Below are 20,853 nucleotides of genomic sequence, written 5' to 3'. Positions count from 1 at the left end.
TTCAGGATGAACACTTTACATTCTGTAAAATGTGCCTTTTGAATTTGGTAGCTGGAACAATACTTTTACATTCTTCACACTCTAAGCTCTGTTGTTTTATAAAAAAATCTGACTGTGTTTTCGTCCATTGTTGATTATGCTTTCTTTTCCCCGGCGTGCTCAGGAATTAATAATTTTAGCAGAATGGAACAGGCTTGAAACGAAGTAACAGGAGGCGGGTCGTGTATATGTGTGTATATGTATATATATATAAATAAAACAACTCACAAGTTTATACCCAATGCTATTAGATGCTGTATTGTATCAGGGAGCACAAAGAAGCAACACAGACGAGAAACAGGCAACTGAGCTGAAGTTCTCACGATGTGGGCAGGGTGATTTTTTTTGGGGGGGGGGTTGTGTGTTTAATATGCAAATAAAGCAAGGGGGAGAGACAGTCTTACCTGTCAGTCCCCGTTTGTGTCTGGGAGTATCAAGTGTAAGTAGAGCAAAGGGACACAACAGCTGGCCTCTTCCAGGTAAAACTCCTTTCAAACGCGAGGGAAATCTCAGTGTTTTTGTGGGAGGGAAATCTCGGTGTTTTTTGTGAGGGGGTGGGAGGAGGGGAAAGACATGCTGGTTTGGGACAATTGTTTGAAATGCTTGGATCGATCAATCACCGTTCAAAGCTTGCAGCGTTCGTGAAGATTTCTCTGATTAGTTACAACCAGCGTGTGTTTACATTGAAAGCAAGCGTGGCTCATTTTAACTTGCTGTTTTAACATTTGAAAATAAATCTGATCGCATTGATTTATGCATACATGTAAAGTTGTGTTTTGTGCAGTAAGGACCCAGCATGTAAATTAGGCGGGTTCTGTTTCAGTAGTGAGGGTGCCCCATGATTTCAGTACGAGGTTTCCATCGGACTGCACTCTATTTAGATTATGGTTCCGGCAGGAAGAAGGGGTGAGAAATGGAAAAAGAACATGGTCGAGTCGCAGCACCTGTTAAACGTGAAGCAAGTTGTTTTTGGACAATGCCAAGAATGTGGTGCTGGAAAAGCTCAGCAGGTCAGGCAGCAATTCCAACTTACTACACAGTATTTCAGTCTTATTAAGAATAGAAACACAAAAAATGTCACTACCTTAACTTAAGGTTAATGTTTAAAATCACACATTGATCTGGACGGATTTCTGTTGTTTTAGTGGGCCACTCTGTAACTCATACAACTAGAATGCTAGCTACAATCTTGTTGTGGAAGGATTTTCCTTACCAGAGCAGTTCATACTGCCATCCTCTACTTCTATAACCCAGGGAGTCATAAAAACATCATAGAAGATTTACACTGCAGAAAGAGGCCATTCGGCCCATGTACAAGTATCTGTTGACATGGTTTTTATGGAATGTTAATTTCAGATATTGTCCAACTGCATCAACATGGACAGACTTAAGTTTCTGAGCTTTGAATCCTGTTTTTTTGATTATCTGAGAGGGAGACAGACCCAAGTTTGCAGAATGTGCACCGACCCTCTGAAAACCCCAGGAAACATTTCCTTAGAACCTCATTTACTGTATTTGATGTGGCCTCTTTTGTCAGCTTGAAAGATCAGTTTTGGTTTATTGATTTGCCTTGCTATTTTCTCCTGAAACATTTTGAATTGCCAATATTTGAGGTTTTCTGTATGCTTGATTGTCAGGTTCTTGGTTTAGAATCCAATTTGAAGAGATTTGTTACAGTTAATGATGAAAAAGGTAGCTGAATGCTTGGATTGTATTGGGATTGAGGGTTAATGAATGCATTTTTAAAAAAAAAGTTAGAGTTGAATGTCTGATGTGTAAAAAGATCAAAAGTCAAAATGTAGATATGAAGGTAAGTGCTATCAGTGTCAAATGTGGAAATTGGTGTTTGCTAAGTTACTGCAATCATGGCAGTATCGTGGGAAATATGGTAAGTGATGGGAGGGTGAAAGCTGGATAGATGACTAGTGTTTGGACTCAGAAAGATTACAAAACAACAAAAACTCTTTTCAGTTCACTAATGGGATGTGACTGATGCTATGGCAGTATTTATTCCTATTCAAATCTTTCTTTGAGCCATCAGTGAGTTAGATTGAAGTTGTGAAGTAAATTACATGTGGTTCATGCAGGGAATAATAAATTGAATGGTACTCTTTCATGTGTGGATCTTATTGAACACATGTTCATGTTTCTAGTACTCAAGGAAAATAGATAACTAATGCTCTTCATATCATCGGAATGTTACAAGATAAATGACAACTTTTACGTAACAGTCATAGTTTGCACAGCAAGGTGTCACAAAGAGATATGAGATAAGTAATTTTATTGATGGTGGTTGAAGGATAAATGTTGACCAAGACACAGGAATGATGTCTTTGGCTATTATAGAGTCAAGCAGCATGGAAACAGACCCTTGGGTCCAACTAGTCCACCATGTTCCCAGACTAAACTAGTTCCGTTTGCATGCTGCACTCATATCCCTCCAACCTCTTTCCTAATCATGCACTTATCCAAATGTCTTTTAAATGTTGTAACTGCATCTGCATCCATCACTTCCTCTGGCAGTTCATTCCACACATGAACCACTGTCTGTGTTAAAAAGTTGCCCTGATGTACTTATTAAATATTTCTTCTCTCACCTTAAAAATATGCACACTGGTTTTGAACTCCCCCATCCTGGGGGGGAAAAAAACCTTGCGAGTCATCTTATCTATGCCCCTCATGATTTTATAAACCTCAATAAAGTCACCCCTCAACTTCCTATGCCTTGGTGAAAGAAGACCCAGCCAACCGTTATAACTCAAACCTTCCATTTCTGGCAACAACCTGGTATAACTCATTTCTGAGCCCTCTCCAATTTAATAATATCCTTTAGGAGAGTGCCCAGAACTGGACATAGCACTCAGAAGAGGCCTCATAAGCGTCCTGCACAACCCAATTGTGACATCCCAACTCCTAGACTCAAAGATTGAGCAATGAAGTTAAGCATGCTTAACTTGTGTACTCCACAACTACCTGATGGAGCGGCGCTCTGAAAGCTAGTGTTTCCAATTAAACCTGCTGGACATTAATGTAGAGGCATACTTTACAAGCAACTGTCTTTTATTCTAACCTGTAATTTTGGGATGTTGATTATGGTACCAAATATGGAAGATTGTCCTTTCCACTAACGGCAATCACAAGCACTAAAATGTGGTTTATTAAAATGTTGATGTGAAAAAGAATGCAATTCCCATTTCTCAACCAGCAACTACATCTCCATGTTGAAACATAATCTTTTGTTACTATAATGAGCACATGTACCAAAACAACTAAGTACTGTGTAGCATGAATCTGAATAAGAGGATTCCGTAAGTGACACTTTCAAAGTTGACGACATTGCATGAATCAATAGTAAATGAACAATTACCTCTACAATAAGATATAATTCAGGTATACTTATGGCAGGCATCACTTCAAATTCAACGTTGACTTGATATACGAGTGTAAGTAACTTGAGCTCATTTCAGTTCTACTCGAGGAGAATCTAAAAGTATTTCAATATAGTACCACATGGTACATTCATGATGGTCAGAATGTAGAGGCAGAGGACAAGGATCAGAATAAAAAGTAGGTTGGCTACAGAACTGAAAACAGAAAGTTGGATGTTAAGTGTACTATTCCAGTCAAACAAAGATGGGATGTGATTATCCATAAGGATCAATGCTGGAATCACTGTTCACAATTTAATGAATGACTTGGAGTTGGAGGTACAGTTGCAAAATTTGCAGATGTTAGGTGTATAGATTCATAAAAGTCTACAGCACAGAAAAAGGCCTTTGGTTCACTGGTAAAAACCAAACATCTAACTATTTTGACGCCATTTTCCAGCACTTGGCCAAGATATTATAAAAGAAAATTTTGTAAAGAACTATTAAAAATATGGAGTGTGCTACCATAAGGATTAATTAATGCATCAGTTCAGTTAAAAGGATGCATATAAGGGCTAAAAGCTTAGAAAACTTGGAATTAAATGTAAAGGGATAGGTGAAGGCTCATGTACAGTGCAAATACTGGCATTAATCAAATGGTCTATTTTAAACTGTGCATTTCAGCTGAAATATCGTCTAGCCTTTGCTGTGTCCAGTGCATTAACTCCATCTTGGACCTGAATTTTCATGCGGATGGAAATGTTTAGCCAAAATGGTGCAAGTCCTAATTTTGGAACTTGACACCCAGCTTTTTCACTGAGATGGAAGCAGGGATGGACTGTAGCTTACTCATCCTTTACTTCACAGAGGCAGCTGTATATTGAAAAGTGCAGTTGCCTTCAAACAGATCTACTTTTTTTAAAGTGGGATGGCCGTAAAGAGAGTCATGGCTTTAGACCTTGAAGGAATGGTCTAAACTGCTGGAGTTAAATGGAGAGGTAGGGGCCTCCTTCACAATGCATTTAGGATGGGTAAGAGTGGACATGAATGTATATAAAAAGTAGATAAGTTCTGTGGAATTGTTAATCTTTTGAGCTATTCAAACCTAATTTCCCTTCACTTTTAAGAAGTCTGCAATTTAAATTAAAACTGCACTTACATTTTTACTCTCTCAACTGACATAAGCCAGGAGGTATCACTATAACACTTGTGCTGCCTGACTGATTCCATAACCTGTTGTTATCACAGTGATGTGCCCATCGGTTCATTGATTGACAACTCCAATTTGTTATGATACCTTTGTGTGACATTGAATACAAAAGTTTTTTAAAAAAGGTTTAAATACTTGAATTAAATGTTTTACACAGTTTCAAATTGTCGAAAGAACTTAAATCTATTGAGTGCGTTTATAGGAAAGAGATTTTTTTCTACATTACTCATAAACTTTATTTCAACTCAGCATATCTCCTGAGGTCTGGCCATATCTGACAGTGTGTGCATTGTCATGGAGACCGTATAGCAAAGGGAGGGTGGGGATCATGGGTTGGCATGGAGGTGACATGTAAGGGATGGGGAAAATGACATAAGTTGACACAGGATGGATGTGGGATATTGGTTGGTATGGATAGGGCGTATGGAGGGAGAGGGCTAAAGGGCTTTTTTAAAATTAGAACTGGGACAAAGGATCACCAGAACTGGCATTTTACATGACCCATTTCCACACTTGGCAATCTCTGTAGCTCCTTTTGCATTGTTTCCAGGGTGGGTGGTTTCAATTCCTGTTAACACCCGTCCTCTCCAGAATGGCAGTCTGACCCTCTGGGACAGTTTCCATGGAATTGTGGTCTGCAGCATTGTGACTTTCTCTGACCCTTCACTCCAGGATCGAGGGTGGCATTATGTTTCTGAATATCAAATTGGCTCAGATTTGCTATCTATTGTGATGGAGATGTCCAATCCCATCATCCATTTGGCCATTTTGGTAAGCATTCAGCCTTATTTTTTACACTCCTGCTGGGTTTCACAAGAATTGAGTACTGTATGACAGTTCTCATGGTGTTTTCTTTCCTCCTGTCACATACAACACTCTGCATGTGCCATACTTGATTGAGTCTAAATGGGTTGGCAATGGATATTCATTCCATTCTATTGCTTTTGCCAACATCTTAACTCAGTCTTTTTACTTCCTGCCCATGGTATTTAACATGTGGGTAACCTTGTGCAGTAGTTTCACTAAATTGCAGTCTCATTCTAAGATAAGCTTAGCTGCTACTGAAATGCCTTTCTACACTTTGAATGAAGCCTGATCTGGTCTCCCAGCTCCTTCTAATCTCTACCACCATGACTCTGTATCTAGCCTCTTATCTATTTCTATATGGGTGGCACTTTGGAATGAAAAGTAATGTTAAAGGTACTATATATAAATGGTTGTACTATAAATCCAACCCTTTTCAGCAAGCTCCTATTATAGTTAACCCTTGTTTAAATAATAGTTGAGTTTCCAGGTTTTACCATTAACTGCTTTTTACCAATTTACTTATAGCACGTATTTGTTCAAGCAATGAAGTTTAACCACTGGTTAATGATTCACTGTTTAAGAAATAGTTCCTGATTAAAAGGAATCACAACTGTTACCAACTACTTTACTTGATCACTCAACCTCTAAGTATCCAGTCCATTTACACTGAGGTATTCTTTCTTCTTTATCAGCACTTGGCCAGTAATTACTACATTCTGGCTTTCTGTCATCTGGAAAATGAATTTTGCTTTCTAGCACAACCTTCATTTCATTGAGAAAATCGTGAAATATTTGCTGAATTTAGCAGTAGTATTAATGCAGTGATGCAATGAGTCTCAGCACTGTAAAGTGATTTGAACAACGAAATAACTTTCAGTTTATCATATCCTCTGGACATGTTCAAAGGCACAGTTTCCAACACAGTAAGTTTGAAACATTATTAATACTGTTGTATTGACAGAAGCCAATCTGAGCACAGCAAGATTCAATATACAGTAAGATTCAATAGACAGCAAATTAGCTGAAATATACTCTTCGCACCCTAGGCCAGAACATTAAGAGAGCTCTTTTTCTCTTGAAACACTCCCTTGACTTAACAATAATGCCAGAAGTGTTTTGCTTGCAACTGAAAAGGCACTCATTCTTCTGAATTAGTGTCTTCTCTCGAAGACAGAATTCCTGCAAGGTAGCACTCCCTCCGTACTATATTCAAGTGCTGGCCATGGTCAAGAATACGGAGCATGCCACCAAAAGAGCCAAGCTGACATTTTGGCAGCCTTCTACATTTGTGAGTTTAATGCTTTTGGGTAGCCACTGCTGTTTGTTGTTGGCATTTTCTCTCCCTTTCAAGATTTCTTTAAGGTGATTATATGAATAGGAAAGGATGAGAGGAATATGGACCAAATGCAGGCAAATGGGACTAGATTGGGAAACCTGGTATGGACAAATTGGACTGAGGGATCTATTTCAGTGTTGAATGACTCAATGATTTCTAAACTTTCAGTTTGGCTGAAGGAAGAGGGCATGTTTTACACCAAGTTAAGGCTTCGTTAAAAGGAACAGATTAGGGCAACTCAAAAGTTGAACCATGAATTTTGTTGAGAATGCAAATACTTCTGTGTTATAAACAATCAAGAATAAATAAGAAAAAAAAGTTTTCACTTTTTAAAACATTTTTGATGCCTGGTTTAGAAATTTACATGCACTTTACCTCGTGAGATAATCTGCTGTGAGGAGCAGCATCCGCTGTGTCACTGGTGTTTTATTATCCATTGAAGCTTTAGACTAATTCATCCGTCCATCCACACTGGGCTCCTCACCTCGTTGATTTACTAACAGCCATGATGTAATTGATCTATGATTTACATTTTGACGCACAGATATATGTGTGTTCATTTTAATCATGCAAGACAAAGTGCTGGATATTTATTGCATCAGTGGTGATTTGTTGCAAAACCAGTGCTTCAGAAACAAAATGAACAGACGGATCGGATTTATTCTTATGCCACCCCTGGGAGCAGAGCAGCAAATAAGGTGGGTGGGGGAACTTAATTGTGTGAGAAGCTAAAAGTTATGTTTGTGACAAAGGAATGAAGGTTTGCAATTAAGTTCTCAGAATCTTTAAAGGTGGGCCACACTTACCAGTGACAAGTGTTGGGAAACTTCTCGGTATGCATATTGTGCTGTTTGAAAGATCAGCTCACCAGAATTAAGCTTCCCTTTCCCAAATAAGTTCTCCATGAGTGATCAGTATTAGTCTTCTGATTCCCAACTACACATAAGGGGTGTGCTGCAGGCACATGATACTCGCAAGATTTTGGAATGTGTGGCTATTACTTCTTTTGTCAGTGTTGTGCGACAATTGAAACTGGGTGACAGTGGTCTAAGCTATACTCTAGGATGAGGATGACTGAGAGAAGGAGGCTGCTATGTAATAGACATGGGTGAAGGAGGTTGGGAAGGGTGGACATTTGTCAGGCTATTGGATGCAGGCAGGTCATGGAATGCTGGAAGGACCTGATTATTTAGATAATGCCTCTAATCTCAGAATCCAAGTGATGCCGCTGGCATTACAGGGAATGAATGCCAGTCTGGTGCTTTAAAATATGGCGACACGAACCTGTAAGGTAACAGTGGAGTTATCGGCTTACTGTTTGTCACTGTTGCAAGGTTATCTGAGGTATCTGTGCATAATAAGCTGAGAACTGTGGGACTGCAACTGAGAAATCAACCTGCCCCGGGGCAGAAATGAATTTCACTTCCATTCCAGAGCCGAATATGGCCTGCAAAGTCGAAGATTCCTCATGGGTTGTTATGTTTGGACTCTACCAACTAACCTAGCAGAACAGATTAAAGGGGTGAGCTTGGGAAGTTGAATTTACTATTTCTAGTGTGGCAGCAAGTGCTATATTTTATATATCACTGGCAAATGTGAATCTGAATCTGATTTTTGAATGTTTTCAATGTAAATCTGTACAGAATCTAATAGAATGAGTTAATTATAGCGCAGGGCTTCAAGGATAATGTAATTCAAGGACAATGGAATACAGTTTTATCCTCTGACCTGTAAGAACTAAGGTTCAATCCAGCCTATTGGTCTGAAAGTTGTTTCTCTGTATGGTCAATTGCCATCTGGGTGTTGGTGACCTGAGGTGTTCAGTCTAAAAATGGAATTTGGCTCTGATTTGATAGTCTCACTTGGGAAAATAACATTGGCAGCTGGAGTGAGAACTTAAAATATTTACACTGATGCTTTTCTGCTGTTTGGACTGAGTCAGTTTTTGAGATACATTGAGATGGATGTTGTACTCTCCACCTTGTTCGGCAGAATTTTCCAAGGAGTGGCCATCTCACTGTCAATAGCCCTTTGTCATGAAAGAAAGGAGCTCCACATTTCAGCAGCAGATTCCAATCAGAGTTCCTTCAGAAATGTGGAGCTGTGTTTCCGATGTCAGGCCTGTCAGGTGCCATACTTTGAAACCCAAAGGTCTTGAGAGCCAATCTGGCAGCTGTTGTCAGAGCATAAGTGCAGAACCTTCTTATGGAGAACAGGTAGGAAAAGTGGAGTTGAGACCTGGAAGAGATCAACCACGAAAACATTAAATGACAGTACAGTTTTGGGGGAGGGGGGCTGAACTCCCTACTCCTGCCCCTGTTGTGTTAAGTTGCTGGTAGAGGGTAGATGCCAGGTGAATAGAGTGGCTGCTGAGTAGGATACTGTCAGGTCTGATGGTAGGGGAAGGAGGCTTGGGGACCTTGGAGAGAGTAGACGTGGAGCAGATGTTTCCACTAGTAGGTGAGACTAGGACCCAGAGGTTAAAAACAATGACTGCAGATGCTGGAAACCAGATTCTGGATTAGTGGTGCTGGAAGAGCACAGCAATTCAGGCAGCATCCGAGGAGCAGTAAAATCGCGTTTCGTGCAAAAGCCCTTCATCAGGAATAAAAGCAGAGAGCCTGAAGGATGGAGAGATAAGCTAGACGGCACAGCTTCAGAGTGAAGGGACGAATCTTTAGAATTGAGATGAAGAGGAATTTCTTCAGACAATGAATCTGTGGAATTCAGTGATGCAAAATGCTGTGGAGGCAAGTCACTGAGTGTATTTAAGGCAGAGATAGATGGATTCTTGATTAGTAAGTGGATCATGAGTTACAGGGAGAAGACAGGAGAATGGGGTTGATAAACATATCAGCTATGGATCAAATGAAGGGACAGACTTAATGGGCCTAATGGCCTAATTCTGCTGCTATATCTTAGATGTGGAGACAGCTAAGAGTATCTGAACCTGGGGATGTGAGGTCAGAGACTGGGAGATATAAGGTGCCTGGCGGTTTGTGAGATATGTTTGGGGATTGTTGATTAGTAACTCAGGAGTTAGACGATTTATTTAACTCTTCAAATGAATTTGATCAGAACCCTCCAAACTTTCTGATTTTAAATCCAGATTTTTGGAGAGTTCCAGGAGAATGTCTAATGAAACCTTAAATTTCCCAGGCAATTTCTTCGGATGTTCTACGATGGGGATTCTACACTTTTCCTCAGCATTATTCTGATCTATGCTGAAGTAACAACCTTCTAGCTAGCAGAGAATCGGGGCCATGTTACGTAACTGACACATGGAGGAAGAAGAAGTTGCTGTTCCACGTTTGAATTCATGTCTCTCATCAGTCGGGGCACACAAATAAGTCAATGTTATATTCTGTCTCTCACCTTCTGTGTTGAAAATTATGTTCCACATCTAAAATTCCTATCCTGATTTTAAGGTTGTGAGGCTGGATATTTCTGTATTCAGGCCTAACTTGGATATGGCAGAGGCTAGCAGGAGGTAAATTTATTTGAAGCTCGCTTGTAAACCAGTTTTACAACTTAGTGACTTTACTGCCCCATTATTGGCCAGCACAGCTGTGTTATGTTTGCCCAATGCTGTTTAAAGAGCTTTGATGGTGACCTTTGTGTAAAATTGAGGGCATCAAATGAAATAGATGGCACAGTATCCTGACCCTTTTGTAATGTTTAACTTCTTTGGAAATATGAATTAAGGTTTGAATGGTTTTCAAACTCACAGTAGACAGTGTGAGTATTTCTGCAGAGATATTAATCTGAATCATGATTCCAGATATTCGTTGGTGCTAGCTGTTTACCGCGAAATAAGTTTGAGAATTTGAATTTAGTTTAAAGGGAACTGTTGGACAGTTTAAAAAAAAACAAAACCCCTTTCCCTTGGTGTTGTGTGAGTCACGGTTGACTCTTACCTGCTGTTTGATGTGACTGAGCATGCTGTCCAGGCATGTTGGGTATATCAAACCATTGTAAAGAACGGTGCATGGATTGTGATATTTTGAGAAGAAAGCTCACAACTATCACCTCGAGCGTATCAAGTCTTCATGGCAACACGCCTGTCCTGAAAGTTTTTTAAAGAAGTTTCACAACTGCAAAAACAGAAGCTCACTCACCAGTTATATTTCAACTGACACTCCAGATGTAAACTGATGCAAGGATTACGTGACATTTGTAATGATTGTAACAATTGTTTCATCCTCTATCACCTTCACAAATTGTTCTCCTTCTCAGTGGCTTTCCATTTAACAAAAGAAGATGCAACATGTATTCATACATTTACCCTCTCACTTACCAATGTCCAAGGCCTCAGACTCCTAGATAAAACAACTATTTATTTGTCTTTCTCACGTTGCAGTACATTGTATCTTTGCAGGTGATGATGTGGATTCACTGTGTTGGAGAGACCAGAGGCAGGTTGTTTTGCAGAACCTGTACATTCTGTTCGCAAGTGCGATCTTGACATCTTGTTGCTCACCATTTCAATTATCAACACCATTAACTGTATAAGTCCTGCTAAAATTTGCTTTCCCAAAATGCAGCACCTCGCATTTATCTGAATTAAACTCCATCTGCCACTTCTCACCCATTGGCCCATCTGATCCAGATCCTGTTGTAGTCTGAGGTAACCATCTTCATTGTCCACTACACCTCCAATTTTGGTGTCATCTGCAAACTTACTAACTGTACCTCTTATGCTCACATCCAAATCATTTATTTAAATGACAAAAAGTAGAGATCCCAGCACCAATCCTTGTGGCACTCCATTGGTCACAGGCCTCCAGTCTGAAAAACAGCCCTCCACCACCACCCTCTGTCTTCTATCTTTGTGCCAGTTCTGTATCCAAATGGCTAGTTCTCCCTGTATTCCATGAGATCTAACCTTGCTGATCAGTCTCCCATGGGGAACCTTGTCGAACACCTTACTGAAGTCCATTTGAATTACATCTACTGCTCTGCCCTCATCAATCTTCTTTGTTACTTCTTCAAAAAACTCAATCACGTTTTCCCATGCACAAAGCCATGTTGACTATCCCTAATCAGTCCTTGCTTTTCCAAATACATGTACATCCTGTCCCTCAGGATTCCCTCCAACAACTTGCCCACCACTGAGGTTGTCAAATGTTTGCATTGCAGTAGCTCATTGGGTATAGGAGGGTGGGAAACCATCCAGCTACCACATCCAGCCAATCACACTTTGGGCCTTAAAATTGAAGCATGCCCGATATTTGTAACAGGTTCAATTAGAATATTATAACTAGGTTATGGCCGATAATGAACACACATTTAGAATGCCCATGTATTCACTAGAGGTTAGAAATATGAGAGGGGATCTGAGTGAAACGTACAAAATTCTAAGAGGGCGGGACAATCTAATTGCAGGAAGGACATTTTCCCTGGCTGGGAGTTTAGAACCAGGAGTCATTGTTGTAGGATGTGGAGTAGGCCATTAAAGACTGAGAAGAGGAAACATTTCTTCCCTTAAAGGGTAGTGAACCTGAGTAATTCTTAACCACAGAAGGCTGTGGAGGCCAAATCATTAAATGTATTCAAGAAAGAGTTAGAAAAATTTTTAGATTGTAAAGGCATTGAGGTTTTGGGAGAGAACAGGAATATGAAATTGAGCAATATGAGGATGAGCCATGGTGATATTGAACTACAGAGCAATCTGAAAAGGCTGAATGTTCTACTCCTGCCTCTTGTTTCTTTGTTTATATATTTCTAAGACCATGACAAAATTGCTAGTGGCTAAACCTGGAATGGGATGTTGCCTTGTACTTTCAGGGCAGAGGGAGTGTGTGCTGCTGTAGACACATACACTGAAAACTATGGGCAAACTAAGTGGAGCTCAGAATACCTGAAACCATGCTGTATGGCAATTTATTCCAGAATAAGTGTGATTTACAAATGTTATTTACTCCAGATAAAACTTGGTTTAAAATAACCTGATTTATAAAAATGCACCAGATGTAGATTTAATTATGTTTCTCACAAGTACCCTTTTATTATAAACATTCTGCTACTGCAATATCTTCTCCATTTCATCAATGTCTTAGGAACAGCACAATCTCTTGATTGTAAGTATTAATCTTTGTGGGTAAATAACCAAACCATATTTGAAGAGGGTGGAATACCTTCATTTGTAAACCTTTGAAGCTCTATCATTATGATTTGATTTCAAATCTGAGTTGATTGCAGCATCTGGAGACAGAAGTATGTTGCAGATGTCGTTTGTGAAGTATGCATACACACAAAACCAACTTATGAGTCTTTCTTTACCAAGGTTGTCCTATTGTGATTTATGATCTGCTCAGTAAACTCTTATCCAAGTCCCATTAGTACAGCAGGAACCAATATTAGCCCCCACCTATGCAAACAAGAAGCAAATTGTAGATTTTGCTTAGATACCTTAGCATATAATTTTGATATGCCCTCTGCTAGTTATAGAAGCACAAGATAACTTATCTTGTTTGGAGTGAAAGATAACCTAGTGTTTTGAAATGCTTCAATGCTCAGATTGCTAATGCTGCACTGTTACCTTCTGAAAAATGTTGATTGAGAAAAGAAAGCTTTGATGATTTGCACCTTTCTCTCATTAACCATCGTTATACGCAGACATTATTAACATTTTACAACAAAACTCACCAAGGTTACAGCCACAGGACAACTGTACCATCAGGTCAAAGCAGTTTTATACTGTGATAAGTTTCCGCTAATAATGTGTTTGTAGACTGTGGATTTGTTCTTCAGGACCATCAAAATATTTTTAAAAGTCTGCAATCATTAAAAAATTTGGTATTAAACTGTTCTGTAAGCTGATTACTTTCAATAGATATTACGAAATGCAGAGTAGCTGCTAACTTGTTAAAATATATTTTTGATACTGATATTCAGGTGACTTTCTACCCCACATTGCTTGAGTATCTGAGGAGTGCATTTGGAATTATTATGTCTTCATTCCTCAGCCTCTGCTGCATCTGCTCCTAGGAGGACCAATTTCACCATACACATAACAGATGGCCTATTTCTTCAAGGACCGCAATTTTCCCTCCCGCATGGTCAATGATGCCCTCCAGCACATCTCTTCCACTTCCCATACCTCCACTTTCCACCCCATCAACCTCTGGATACAACGCATCATCCTCTGCCATTTCTGCCACCCACAAGCAGACCCCACCACCAGAGATATATTTCCCTCCCATCCCCTATCTGCATTCCGCAGAGATCATTCCCTCCATGACTCCCTTGTTAGGTCCATGCCCCACACCAACCCACTCTCCAATCCTGGCATCTGCCACTGCAGTGTCACTGCATGAGGTTTATAAAACCTACGCCACCCCCGTAACCTCCATTCAAGGCCCCAAATGATCCTTCCACATCCGGCAGAAATTTTCTTATGCCTTCCATACATGCCAATAAACTGTGTCTGTTGCTTCTGATGTGGTCTCCTCTACATTGGGGAGACAGGACGCCAACATGTGGAACGTTTCAGAAAACATCCATGGGACACACGCACTAAACCACCCCTGCACCTTGTGGCCAAACGCTTCAACTCCCCCTTACACTCCGCCAAGGACATGCAAATCCTGGGCCTCCTCCACTGCCAGATCCTAGCCACCTCATGCCTGGAGGAAGAATGCCTCATCGTCCGCTTTGGGACCCTCCAACTACATGGAATCAAGGTGCATTTCACCAGTTTCCTCAGCTCCCCTCCCCCACCTTATCTCAGATCCAACCATCCAACTCGGCCACGCCCTCTTGAACTGTCCCAGTCCATCTTCTTTCCCACCTATCCGCTCCACCCTCTGCTCCAACCTATCAACATCATCCCCCACCTTCATTTACCTATCGCATTCCCAGCTGCCTTCCCCCCAGCCCCACATCCCTCTCATTTATCTCTCTGCCCCCTTGGGTGTTCCCCATATTCCTGATGAAGAGCTTATGCTTGAAATGTCAATTCTCCTACTCCTTGGATGCTGCCTGACTAGCTGTGCTTTTTCCGCACCACACTTTTTGACTCTGATCTCCAGCATCTGCAATCCTCACTTTCTCTGAGTTTCACAGAGAGTTTGTCTCCATGGGAAGTTTTTCCACATGATTACCCCAGATTTGCCTTATTAATTACCTACCACATACAAATGGTGCCCTCTCATCTGATGTTCACCCAATTCTCCCATTCACCACAGCCAACAGTACTCGCTACTGCTGGGATATCCCAGGATTCTTGGCAGCAGAGCCATTGTGGAACCCCAGTTGTGCATTCGATTAATCCATGGGGATCGGGAGTTGGCTTCTGCTGTGCACAAAGTGTGCCACAGCAGCCACAAAGCAATCCTTCTCAAGGCACATAATTTCCTTATACACACAACTGCACATTCTTATCTCAGTTGATGTTTGACACTAGGCCACACAGTTCATCTGTCCTTCAACACATGCTACTCTAAATCACTACTACTTCGCCCCCAGTGCCCACTACCTTATCGTTATGTAAGGTGGGACCAGTGCATGCAGGGAAGCTTTTAATAGCATCAAAACATTCACTTTTATTTACTAATGTGCAAAGCAAGTAGAAATCTAATAGACAGAAGCTGCATTTGTCTCTTGGAAGAATAAAGACCTTCATGTGCATTGAACACCAACAATTTTACAGTTGGTAAGTGATCTCTGCATTCTGGGACATTACCATAAATCAGTTTATTTTACATTATGTTTTATTTGGCATATTTAAAAGTTGTAAACCACACTTATTCTAGAATAAATTACCACAGAGCATGGCTTCAGGTATTCCGAGCTCCACTCAGTTTGCCCATAGTTTTCAGTGTACCGGCAGAGAGCAGCACTCACTCCCTCTGCCCTGAAAAGTACAAGGCAATTCTAGGTTTAGCCACTAGCAATTTTGTCATGGCCTTAGAAATATATAAATATAGAAACTAGAAGCAGGAGTAGAACATTCAGCCTTTTGAGCCTGCCCTGCAATTCAATCTGATCATCCTCATATTGCTCAATTTCATATTCCTGTTCTGTCCCGAAACCTCAATACTTTTACAGTCGAGAAATGTACTGGAGCTGGCTATCATTAGGCGCTCCTAACTAGCCCCGCTCCTCCAACCGCCACCAAGACAGAACCCCACTGGTTCTCACCTACCACCCCACCAACCTCCGCATACAACGTATCATCCGCCACCATTTCCGCCACCTCCAAACGGACCCCACCACCAAGGATATATTTCCCTCCCCTCCCCTATCAGCGTTCCGCAAGGACCACTCCCTTCGTGACTCCCTCGTCAGATCCACACCCCCCACCAACCCAACCTCCACCCCTGGCACCTTCCCCTGCAACCGCAGGAAATGTAAAACTTGCGCCCACACCTCCACACTCACTTCCCTCCAAGGCCCCAAGGGATCCTTCCATATCCGCCACAAGTTCACCTGTACCTCCACACACATCATCTATTGCATCCGCTGCACCCGATGTGGCCTCCTCTATATTGGTGAGACAGGCCGCTTACTTGCGGAACGCTTCAGAGAACACCTCCGGGCCGCCCGAACCAACCAACCCAATCACCCCGTGGCTCAACACTTTAACTCTCCCTCCCACTCCACCGAGGACATGCAGGTCCTTGGACTCCTCCACCGGCAGAACACAACAACACGACGGCTGGAGGAGGAGCGCCTCATCTTCCGCCTGGGAACCCTCCAACCACAAGGTATGAATTCAGATTTCTCCAGTTTCCTCATTTCCCCTCCCCCCACCTTGTCTCAGTCGGTTCCCTCAACTCAGCACCGCCCTCCTAACCTGCAATCCTCTTCCTGACCTCTCCGCCCCCACCCCACTCCGGCCTATCACCCTCACCTTGACCTCCTTCCACCTATCCCACCTCCATCGCCCCTCCCCCTAGTCCCTCCTCCCTACCTTTTATCTTAGCCTGCTTGGCTCTCTCTCTTATTCCTGATGAAGGGCTTATGCTCGAAACGTCGAATTCTCTATTCCTGAGATGCTGCCTGGCCTGCTGTGCTTTGACCAGCAACACATTTGCAGCTATCATTAGGCGCTGTCTGCTTGTTTTAGCCTAACTCTGCACCACTCTGTCATGCTGGAGGTGATGCTCCTCCGTTCAATGACCTCATCCTCCTCTGTGGAAGGCTGTCCCAGTTCATCAGCCTTCATCATATCCCTCTTTGGCTGTTCCAGCTAAGCAGAGCACAGCAGGCTGGGATTATGTGACACGTTCTGTTGGCAGTCTGCAGCAAAGCCACCCTCAGAGACTGCTAGAAGCAGTAGGCTTATAAATGCTCTACCATGGGCCTGCTTGAAGATAAGTGCAGCTCATTCTATGTTCAGTGTCAATTAGGGGGTTGTATAGTGGTGTCATTAGTCATTCTTGCAGTGGGTAGCCCTCAAGTCTCAGCAACTAGCGCTACAGGGTGTTTGGTCCCTCAAATTCAGCAGCAACGGGAGAGCTGTCATGTATGTTGGCTTCATGGCAGCTGTCAGGTTATTTGTCATAGATTTCTAAGGTGTGATACCAATGATTGCAGATGATTAGCACATTGCTGGAACAGAGCCCTTTCTATTGACAAACTCAACTGCTTTATGATGTGGGTTGAGAGTGTGTTGCTGCAAAAGGACAGCAGGTCAGGCAGCATCTGAGGAGCAGAAAGATCGACGTTTTGGGCCAGAGACCTTCTTCAGGAATTCCTGCTCCTCGGATGTTGCCTCACCTGCTGTGCTTTTCCAACAACACATTCTCAACTCTGATCTCCAGCATCTGCAGACCTCACTGTCTCCTGCTTTTGGATGTGGTCCTCTCAGCATGACTCATGTACAACTTGTAGTGCCCTGCAGCTAGTGGAAGCCAGTCATGTCGCCGAATCCTACTTGCTAGGCGGCAGTGCTGACTTTGTCATGGAAACGAGGAGGGGGCATGGTGGCTCAGTGGTTAGCACTGCTGCCATAGAGTGCCAGAGACTGGGGTTTGATTCCAGCCTCAGGCAACTGTGTGTAGTTTGCACATTCTCCCCGTGTCTTGTAGGTTTCCTTCGGATGCTCTGGTTTCCTTCAAAGGTGGATTGGCCATGCTAAACTGCCCATAGTAACCAGGAATGTGCAGGCTACGTGGATTAATCATGGGAAATGCAGAGTTATGGGGATAGGGTGAAGGGATTTGTGTCTGTGTTGGATGTTCTTTGGAAGATCATTGTGGACTGGGTTGATTGGCCTGCTTCCACTCTGTAGGCATTCTATTCTATGAAATGATCTGACACAAATGGTGTCAGAAACAGTCTTGATACATTTGTGGATCATCAACTGAGAGATCTCACACAGGGCCCCAGTGGCTCCTTGGATGAATCACGCTGCATAAAAGTTCAACATGGCCACTGGAATAGAATGGCCACCCACTCCTTCAGGTGGCAGGTCAGCACAGGTCAGTGACACTGTCCCCAAACATCCACATCAGGTGGCAGGACAGTGCCTCATGTGGCTGGAGGAACTGGCACTGAGCACAAAAGACTTTTACCTCCTGCACAACCTGAAGGGATCTTTAGCTGTGACCTCTTCATGTGAAGGTTGTTCAACATCTGCTGGGTGTTCCTGGGCTTGCCGGTGCTAGTTTTCCTCCTCCATCTCTTGCGCCTTCAACAAGAACCTTGCTATGATGGGATCTATCAGTCACACTTAGATTGAAAAAAAAACAGAAATTGCTGGAAAAGGTCAGCAGAAATCAAAGTTAACCTTTCGGGGTGAGTGACGCTTCCTCAGAACTGCTCCGCAGAATGGTCATTCAACCTGAAAAATTAACTTTGATTTCTCTGCACCATTGCTGCCAGACCTGCTGAGCTTTTCCAGCAATTTCTATTTGTGTTTCTGATTTCCAGCAACCTCCGTTCTTTCAGTTTTTACACTTACAATGAACCTGGGTGGGGAGTAGACAAGACAGAACAGGTTCTTTGCAATGTGAGCAGTCAGCATTTGCATCCCTTACAAATGATAGATTTGCATACTCCTCTATACAGTGGGATGTGGAGCATTTCAACAAGGAGGGCCATGGAATGAGTCTACTTGGAGTCTTTTTGGAACTTGACCTTTTTTCATGAATGTCATCTTGGTCATGACACAAAGAGACAGTAGGGAATTGTAAGTGCTGCTGAATGTTGAACCTTTCTCTTCCAGCCTCACATCTTCCACAAAAGTCACCATTGCATTTTAGAGAATCTTGCATTATACTTACAGTTTAGGTGGAGAAAGAATCAGTACCAGATCCATATGCAGCCAATGAGGTCTTGTATTATGTTTGTGCTTTGTGACCTGCAGATGTATGTTTTAAAGATGCCTTTGATGACTTCTGCTTCACAGTGATGTCCATCTGCAATATGTAGGAAACAGCGACATGGCTAACATTGCTTGTTACTAGTGTTTGCATCCCACACAATTGGAGACTGCACACAAGATTAGATTAGATTAGATTAGATTACTTAGATTACTTACAGTGTGGAAACAGGCCCTTCGGCCCAACAAGTCCACACCGACCCGCCGAAGCGCAACCCACCCATACCCCTACATTTACCCCTTACCTAACACTACGGACAATTTAGCATGGCCAATTCACCTGACCCGCACATCTTTGGACTGTGGGAGGAAACCGGAGCACCCGGAGGAAACCCACGCAGACACGGGGAGAACGTGCAAACTCCACACAGTCAGTCGCCTGAGGCGGGAATTGAACCTAGGTCCCTGGCGCTGTGAGGCAGCAGTGCTAACCACTGTGCCACCGTGCGGCCCAAGATGAAACAATTACAAATGATTTCAAGCTGCACTCTCAAAGTGCATGCTTGATGTACATGCCCCTTGAAGAGCTTCACGTTGCTCAGAAAGGGGCCATGTTTTCAGACAGCAGACTGACACTGACTCCACCCAATCTGAGTGTGGCCACAGTCATTTTCCATCACCTTGAAGTGAGACTGTAATGCTCATCCTTAACCCCCGAGCCCCCACACTACAGTTTGTTCATACCCACTATTGTGCTGCACATTATACCCCCTCCCCCTATGAGGCCAGGTGATGGTGACTATCTATGACCATCCTTACCCCTCGCAGCATCACATCATGTCCCATGCAGCACTGGCCTTCCTCCTTGTATGATGAATTCCCTCCAATCCAATCATTTTCTTTGTTCCCTCTGTATCCAAGGTTCCTGCCTCAAATCCCCAGAATTGAAGCTTATCCCACCTCCCACTGCTACAGTGCCCCTGATACCCTTCCCATTCCTGATGTTCATTCTGCTGAAGTCCAGGATTGGCCATGACTGACTTGGATAGACAGCCCCAACTGATAAGTGACCAGACATGTGGCCTATGTGTATTCCTTGGACTATACTGGAACTATAGCACTGATCTTGGCCCAGTCCTTAGACTGGGACTGTCTGACCCTGAGTGCTACAAGTGCACATCTGACCATGACCAAGCACACACAGTTCCATTGACTGACAGCAACCCCCTTGCATGAAGTCTACTCTCCTTCAACTTTTGGTTTACACGCATCCAACGTGTTTGTTGTGCCATAGGTATGTATTGACATAGCACTTTGCTGTACAGCAACATGTCTAACCCTTAACCAATGACTACAATCAAGCTGCCTGGTTGTTTGTTTATGCTAAAGTGCAAGCCAAGCCAGAAGTATTGTGAGCCTTTAAGTACAGCTGAGGGACAAAGCTCTAAAAGTCAAGGCAAAACAGGGAGTAGGCACACAAAGGTAGAGCGCTAAAAGAGCAGCCCAGAGATGCACCTGGATGCCTGTCTCTGAACACAAAGTGTCCTTGAAGCAGTATTCAAATGAAAGGTGCTACTGTGATCTAAAGCATGGCTGTGCAGAAGTGTACCGTAGGTGGATCAGAGTTATGATGATGCAGAGAGTCTGGCAACTTGTCGGATGCCAGCATTTGTGAATGTGAAGTGCATATGGCTGTAGCTCATGAAGCATGGACTGAGGCTTTGGTGCCAGCTGTCTGGACCTATAGCACTGATCTTGGCCCAGTCCTTAGACTAGGACTGTCTGACCCTGAGTGCTATGAGTGAACATCTGACCATAACAG

The 20,853-nt window shown here is 42.6% G+C and overlaps 1 protein-coding gene across 3 annotated transcripts in view; it reads left to right on the top strand.

The window, feature by feature from the left end:
* Nucleotides 1-431: 431 nt before the first annotated feature.
* lypd6b (LY6/PLAUR domain containing 6B) overlaps nt 432-20,853 on the top strand; it is a 173,516-nt gene continuing 153,094 nt past the window's right edge. The window contains exon 1 of one of the 3 annotated variants that reach the window (XM_060827819.1): nt 432-518. The gene's annotated coding sequence lies outside the window, so the exon portion shown is untranslated. Of the gene's footprint in view, nt 519-904; nt 1,050-20,853 lie in introns of those variants that run through there. The other 2 variants (XM_060827821.1, XM_060827820.1) reach the window with 2 other exon arrangements.

This window comes from Hemiscyllium ocellatum, chromosome 7, assembly GCF_020745735.1.
Source record: "Hemiscyllium ocellatum isolate sHemOce1 chromosome 7, sHemOce1.pat.X.cur, whole genome shotgun sequence".
NCBI lineage: Eukaryota > Metazoa > Chordata > Chondrichthyes > Orectolobiformes > Hemiscylliidae > Hemiscyllium > Hemiscyllium ocellatum.
Note: the sequence above shows the minus strand (reverse complement) of the source record. Positions and strands in the feature narration are given on the sequence as shown.